This window comes from Echinops telfairi, unplaced genomic scaffold, assembly GCF_000313985.2.
Source record: "Echinops telfairi isolate 266 unplaced genomic scaffold, ASM31398v2 ScPeMD7_7420;HRSCAF=8458, whole genome shotgun sequence".
NCBI classification, from domain to species: domain Eukaryota; kingdom Metazoa; phylum Chordata; class Mammalia; order Afrosoricida; family Tenrecidae; genus Echinops; species Echinops telfairi.
Genome location: NW_022111320.1, coordinates 3,365,587 through 3,373,342, shown reverse-complemented (window position 1 = coordinate 3,373,342; position 7,756 = coordinate 3,365,587). Strand labels below are relative to the sequence as shown.

Here is a 7,756-nt window from a genome sequence, read left to right as displayed (position 1 = left end):
GCAACGTAGCATTTGCTCTTTTGACTGCTGCTTCCTTGAGCACTAGCTGGGGCTCCAAATTAAATCAAACTCCTGCAACTTCTGTCATTTTTCTCTTTATCGGTCCACTTGTGAGAAGTTTGATCTTCTTTAAATTAAGTTGGCATCCATCCTGAAGGATGTAGTCTTTGATCTTCATCAATAATTGCTTCAAGTCCCCTTTACTTTCAGCAAGCAAGGTTGTACCATCTGCCTATCACAGGGTGTGGATGAGACTGCCTCCAATCCTGACCCACTGTTCTTCATATCATCTCATTTCTTGCCTTATTTGCTAGCACACAGATTGAATAAGTCAGGTGAAAGGGTACACGCCTGACTCACACCTTTTCAGGTCTTAAACCATGCAGCATTCCCTTGTTTCATTTTCATACCTGCTCCTTGGTCAATGTCCACGTTCCCCATGAGCACAATGAAGTGTTCTGGCATCCTCAGTCTTCTCCGTGTTGTCCACAGTTATTATGATCTGCGCAGTCAAACGCCGTTGTCTAGTGAATAAAACACAAGTAAGCATCTGGTATTCTCTGCTTTCAGCCAAGATCCATCTGACATCAGCAACGATATCCCTCCATTTCAGGGCTTCTTCTGAATCCAGCTTGAATTTCTGGCAGCTCCCCGTCCATGTGCTAAGGCAATTGTTTTAGAATTATTTTCAGCAGGGGCAGGTTCAGTCATGTTAAAACTATTAGAGACACCCACTTCAAGGGTACTCATTAATTTAATATAGAAGTTAAAGTTAATTAAAAAATTTTCCTTTAAGAATAATTAGTAACTTGATAATTCCATCTTTCCTTGGCTTTCCCTACCCTTTTCCTGCCAGGATAATGCAGGTAGTTGAAGTGGGTGCATGCTTAGCTTGGGTTTTCTGGCTGATTTCTTCAATTCTGCATGTAGCGTGTGTGGGTGCAGTAAAAAGATTACCTCTGAAAATGCTGCTGTCTGCGTGGAGAGTGACTTTTTCTAGCAACTTCCGGGAACTGTCAAAGCTAAGGTAAAGTACAGAAATACCAGGCAGAGAATTTATGAGGAGGTGAGAATGGATGTGTCTATATATGAGCTACCATGCCCTTTTAAAAGTCTTGGATTTTGTAAATAAATATAATAGAAATTTATAGGAATGTTTAATGTATTATTTGTGTGTATGTCTCTTTAAGCTTTTTAAAAATACACGAAATGATGTGAATTATCCTTCAGGATCCCAACAATAGAAAGCAATAGTAATTAAGCAAAAAATTAATAAATTGACATGGATGCATGGGAGCTAATATAAATCCTGTGCAATTGGCATAAAGGAATTTGTTATTTTCAAAACAGAACTAAATCTCTTTTCCATTATAGATTTAATTTAAGTAACATGATAAATAGTAGTAAATTGAACTTTATTATGTATTCATGAAATGCAGTTTAATACAATTGTTATTTCTGGCATTTGTGGTTTAAAGATATTCCCTTATGGATAGATGTTATTTTTAATGTGCAAATTCGGAAATAATGACCTCCAGTTTCACCAGTAAATTAGTGCTGATAGACACACATGGAGACTACGGGCGAAATAATCTTTGGATTCCTGGTTGTATGAAAATTTCTAGTGCAATCTTTGATCCTTTAAAAACTGACATTAAACAAATTATTTGAAGGTAACAATTGTATTGCTAGTGGAGAAAAAAGTAATAAACTAAATAGTTTCCAAAGGTTTCTAAAAGAATGGTTTTTGACAAAAACATACCTGAAAGGGGGAAACCCACTTATCAAGAACAGGTTATTGAAAAAATCTGTGCACAATTTAAAGAAAAACCAGATTAAAAATTCATTTGAAATGATGCCTTAGCAGCAAGTCTGGCATATAAAATTGGAAACCCAAAAGGAATCGATAAACAGATGAACAGTATTCACTACAGAATTCCACCAGCCTCTCTTTCAGACAATCAGTTGGAAACTGATTCAAGGAAAAGAAATGTTAGCTATATTTGCTATAACTTTATATTTAGCTTAATTCTTTTCAGCTCTGGGAAATTTGTTGGCTAGGTAAAGCAATAAGAGGAATAGTGTGAATTAAAAGACACGATCCCAGGAAGCCCTCAGTTCGGATGTAATGCTGAGGGGTGTGGGTTCTCACCAACTTTTCTTGCAGCACCAAGACCTCTTCCTAGATGTTTACTTCTGCTGAGTATTGAACCACTTAAAACAACAACAACAGCAAAACGTTCTTTAACCTTTCAGGAGCGTGTCAGATGGTTGCGTCTGGCGAATCGTTTGGCAGTTGAGTGCATGCATGCAGCTTGGTCAGGAGTGTATACAAGCTGAAAGCCATCACGGTTCTTCAGCCCGTGGTTCGAATGGACTGGTTTGGGCTTCTCCGTTTGCGAGAAATGCTTGTGGAATGCAAGGCCTATTCTGAGGACTGGAACCTTGCTTTTCCAGCACAGCTGTAGTTGTCTGTGGAGGTAAGGAAATGTTTGGATGCTACTCATACGTCTTGTTCTAATTCGAAGGGTCACAAAGAAAGTTTCCTTCGAACAGAGTCGTTACTTGCAGAGTTTATCAATGTGGAGGTCCACCGGATGGGGAGGCTGGTCTGAGGGAGAAAACGTAGGTTCCTGGAATCATCACAGATTTATCCCTCTCCAAGTTGCCATGTGAATAACTTCCCCAAATTTGCTAACCAGAAGTCTTCTTGTCTGGCCCTCTTTCATGAAGGGCTAATTCCGCACAGGTCCTCAGGCCCAAATCCACAACTCTGACGTCCCAGAGCTCTGGAAAACAAAACAATCTTTCCAGCATTTATTTGCAGGCCAAAGCGGACCCCATTTGAACCCACACGTGCTAGAACAATCTGACCTGAAATTTTGTAAGGCCGCATATATTCATGTACTTTGATCACTGGGTGTTGCCTCTGACTTTTCTGGGGTGTAACTTAGTACACGGAGTATATGCTTTGATATATGCCCTTTATTAATTCTTCAAAACTTGAAATATTCTGAACCCTGAAGCGTGGAGCTGTGACCACACGGGAGTCTTACTTTTCTTGGTCTCTGTGCGAAACTCCCTACTCATAATGTCCTTAAAGAGAATTCGTTTGAGAGAGTTACATAGTCTTTCTAAAATTTGGCTTAAGCTATTAATTTGCTTAGCAAGATCATACATTGAACACAGGCAAATTCAGCTCTGTTGTGGTAAAATTATCACAAGTTATAAATTAGTTGCATCTGAATTAATGAGACTTTATTACAAACATAAAGCAACATTATTTGTAAGGCCTGATTTTCATTAATGCAAATAGAGCTAAGTAGTGCAAGGGGGGAGACTTGTGCTGTGCACCCTGAAAAGCAATAGAAACAGTGCTAAGGGTTTGAGGTTTGTTCAGAAACACACACACACACACACACACACACACATATTAAGAGGCTGAAAAGATATTTATGCAGCTAGCTAGCCCTCACTTTGATTTGGATTAAAACTGTCCCTAAATCTTTTTCTTGCCTGTGGCCTGGGGATGGTTCTGGGACTCCCGTGGTCTTGTTTTTTAAGGTAACCACGCTGGGAATTGCCTCAACAACACAACGAAGGGAAAGACGTTCTTAAAGAAGGAAAGGTTATTTTGTTTGTCTTTACATTATTCGAATGAAGATAGGTGGGAAGGCTGGGTACACAGCGTGTTTTACAAAGTGTAAAAGCAGGTAACGCGTTTTCAGGTTAGGAGCGAGAGCAGCTGGGGATAGGGAGGAAGCAGCAGGGAGCAGGGTGTTCACTGGGCTCTGGAAGCAAGATTGCTTGGGGGGTGTAGGGGGTGTGGGAGGTGGGGGGCTGGCCGGGTCTCTGCTGCTGTGACCGAGCACAGGATTTCTTTCTGCTGCTTTAAGAGAAACGATGCTTCTTTCTGTTTGCAAAGAGGAACGCGGGTTTCAGCTCCTACCGAGTAGAAGGCGGCCTCCGGTCTTTTAGCCATAAATCCATGAAAGTCCCTGGTTAACAGATACTACATAATAATCTCTTTATTAGACAAAAGGGGCTTTTATCTCGAAGCCTATAGGGTAAGTTGCCAAGCATGGGAGCTTTGAAAAATCTTGGCCAGCTCACCTTTCCTCGCCTTTCTCGGTGCTCTGGACTCTCTCTGGCTGCTCTTTCCAGGAGCAGTTGGCAGCTCCGACAGCGGGCAGAGGTGGCCGCCTCCTCGCAGGAAACATGTGAAGAAGGTGTCGATGGAAGCCGATTGGCGTGCCTATCAAATACGCCAGAGAAGGGGCCCCAATAACAAGGACCTCCCAAACACGCAGGATGGCAGGAGCCCAGCTCCCCCACGGCGCTGCTGTCAGGGCTGGAAGGACTTCAGTGGCAGGTGCTGTCGTCAGTTCGGTGGGAAAGTTGCGGGCTGGCGCGCTGATGCTGGGCCAGGTGGCTGAGCGGATGCCAGTGGGGCGCCGCCCCCTCCACAGGATGGCCTCTTCACACAGGGCTGGTGGCAGGAAGGATGATAAAACCCCTGCCGGAGAAGAGCCATTCGCTGGTTAGAATCTTCATTAGGAGAGGCCGAAAAGAACAGAAGGGGGGCCGAGGAGTGCATTTCAGGATGTCGACATGAAAACGCATTACTCAGCCACGAAAATATTAGCGAGTGTGCCAGGAAATCACAAGGATGCCTCCGTGGGATGAGGGAGCCGGGTGGCCTTTAAAGCAGGAGGAGAAGGCGTGGGGAGTGCTTGGCCTGAACCCAAGCCGCCTTCAATCCACTTTTCACACCGCTGGTGGTTCTCCGTGGAGAGTGGGGGTGAGGAGATGAGACAGTCTGGCTCTGTGATGTCTTATTTTCAGAAATCATGCACTTTCTGGTGGCCTCCAGGAGGAAGTCCTGGCTTACAGATCCCCTCAGAGGGTAAGTGAAAATAGATGGCTGCTAGGGATATGGTTCTCACGTGCCTGAGTTTATTCCACACCAAGCGTGTGCCAACAAATCTCTGTGATCAGTGGGTGGCTCAAGCAAGTTCTCTCACCAATAAGCTTTTTTTAGGTGTACTAGGGTGCCCTCCCCCCCAAAGTTCCAATCAAAGGAGTGGCTCCCCAGCAGATCTGCTGGGCCAGTCAAATTCAAGGCAGAGAGGTCAGCTCAGGTTATGGACACTGCTTGTGGGACCTGAAAGGGGTTGTCTTGACAGATTTTCTCGGACACAGGATGGCCATGGGGGCTGATTATGAAAAAGTTTTAAGGCAACTGGTAAGAAAAAGGACAGCACTGGGGAAAGTTACACAAAGGAACGTTTTTTTCCAGCATGCCCAGGGTCCTGCTCATTTTCTGGATGTATCAAGGGTTTTCCCAGGAGAATTTCATTGGGAAACCGTACCCCATCCGCTTTAGGACCCTACAGACTTTTTTTTTGTCCTTCAAACTAAACCAAACAAACAACAAAGACTGGAGAGGAGTCCTTTAGGATGTCCAGACTACTGTTCTGAGTGTGAATCGGTGAGCACCGATGTCTTCGATGAAGGATTCGAGAGCTGGAAGTAGTAATTCTGAAAGTATATAGACCTTGAAGGGGGATTATTGAGAAACAGTAGCTCCAATTTTTGATAGCTTTGTTTAATACGAGTTTCTCTGTCTACATTTTCACATCATAGTATGGTGATAGGATACTAGGCCCTTCCATATTTTAGACAGGTGCCACGTTTTGTAGCTCCTGATCTTTCCACTTGGCAAATTCCAACTCTGATCTGAAGATCTTGGTTCAAAATGTAATCTGAGGTTTAATAGTCATAGTTAGGTTTTGTGTTAACTTGGCTGGGCCAGGATTCTCAGTGGTTTCACACTTCAGAACTCCCCATGATGTGATGTAACACAATGTAATCACCTCTATGATGGGATCTACGGAGCAGCTCCTCAGTTGTAGGATTAGGGTGGGATGCAACAAGCCTTATTCAAAACCCCACCCTGATGTAATCAACTGAGAGAAGGTTTCCTCAGGGGTGTGACCTACTTCCAAAATAAGCAGACATTGTAGAAAGTTAGCTTGATTTTTGGCAGGTCTGGCTCCTGCATCTGGCTCATCAACTTCCAGTTCTTTGGATTTGAGTCAAAGACTTGCCATATTGTCTACTGATCCTGGGAGTCATTATCCATCTATCAACCTTGGATTCATTTGCCTCTGCAGTCACAGCCTGATCTGCAGGTATTGGATTCATTCACCTCCACCTTCCAGTTCACCACAGTTATGTGAATCAGGAGAAACCTCCAGCCTCACATCTGACTCATGGACTGGACTTGCCCACTTCTATAACTGTGTGAGCCATTTTATTGAATTAAATTTCTCTTTAGGTATATGTATAAGGTTGACTGGTTTTGCTTATCTAGAGAACCCAGGCTAAGGCACTCCTCTATAGTCTTTTCTTATAGTCATTTATGTCTTCCCTGAACAGACAGTGATTAACAGTATCATATACTTTGCTGGGCTACTCCCACCTTCCATCATCCATGTCCTTCAAGAACCTCATTCTTTTCATGGACCTTGCCAGTCTGGGAAGGAATCCTGAAAGAAGTTACTCTGAGGATACTAGGGGGATGTATCATGCAAGTGAGCATCCAGCAAAAAGAGTCGATTATCTGCTATGATTCAGATATTCCTCTGTTGTGATTTCACCATCTTGTTTCTAATTGATCTCGTTGCTGCCTCTAGTTTTATTCTGTTTTTTTTTTTTTTTTTGGCAATAAATATTTTAATTTCATGTTCGTTTGAGACTGATGATGTCAAATCATTTTCAAGTTTATATCTCTTCCTTTAAATACAGAGTTAAGCCACAAACAGAAATCCAAGACATTTCATCTCACACCTACACGCTGCTGTGGGAATCCTCTAACCGACTTGACCGCTAGGCGGAGTGGGAAGACTTTCTTAGGTAACACCATCATGAGGCCTGGGGGGGAATCAAGGAGGACAGGCTCTCACACCTGTCTCCATTCACATTTACCTGGAACCAGAGTGGGCAGGGGACCCCAGGTCACAGCTCTGGAACCCATCCCCTTGGATTGAAGATCAACAGTAAGAGAAGCAGTTGGGGTGGGGGGAAGGGGGAGGCAACTGCTCCTCCTGCCTTCAAGCCAGTCAGTCAAGGTGAAGACTTTTCACCTGCTTCCACAGGAAGCCCAGCCCACTGCCCTGTGGCACCTGGCACCTGCCTGAGGCTGGGAGAGGTGGCCATAGGGTGGGCCCCGTACATCCAGACTAGTAGATTCACCTGTCACTTGATGGCTGCTGCTTCACAGGAAGGCCACCAGGCGGTCTGCCACACGCAAGGCTTCAGCAGCAGGTCTGGACCTTTCCACCCAACACAATCAGGTGAGGTGGGAAGGGGATGGGGCAGGGAAGTCATTCCGGGGCACACTACAAAATTTAATTTTTGATTAGAATAGAGTACCATCTCAAATCTTTCCTAACCCCCCCAAATAAAACTCCCAATCCCCCCCACCCCCACAAGCTGCAATTTTACTCATTTCAAGATCTATGTACATATAAGTTGTTTTTCGTGGTGTTTCGGGCCCCCCACCCCTGTTTGTTTGTTTTTTTTTTTAATGATTTTTCTTCTTCATCTTTAAAATAAATTCAGTGTTCACATTTCCATAAAGAGTTAAACCCAGTTTCTGGAAACCTGCCCCGGCTGGGGTGGGGTGGGAGGCTGTGAGAGCCTCTCCTGCCCTCCCTGGGCCCATGTCGTGTCCAGTGTGATGACCTGCCCT

The 7,756-nt window shown here is 44.1% G+C and overlaps 1 pseudogene; it reads right to left on the bottom strand.

Annotated features, from left to right (window-relative positions):
- Nucleotides 1–421: 421 nt before the first annotated feature.
- LOC101643810 overlaps nt 422–7,756 on the bottom strand; it is an 8,944-nt pseudogene continuing 1,609 nt past the window's right edge.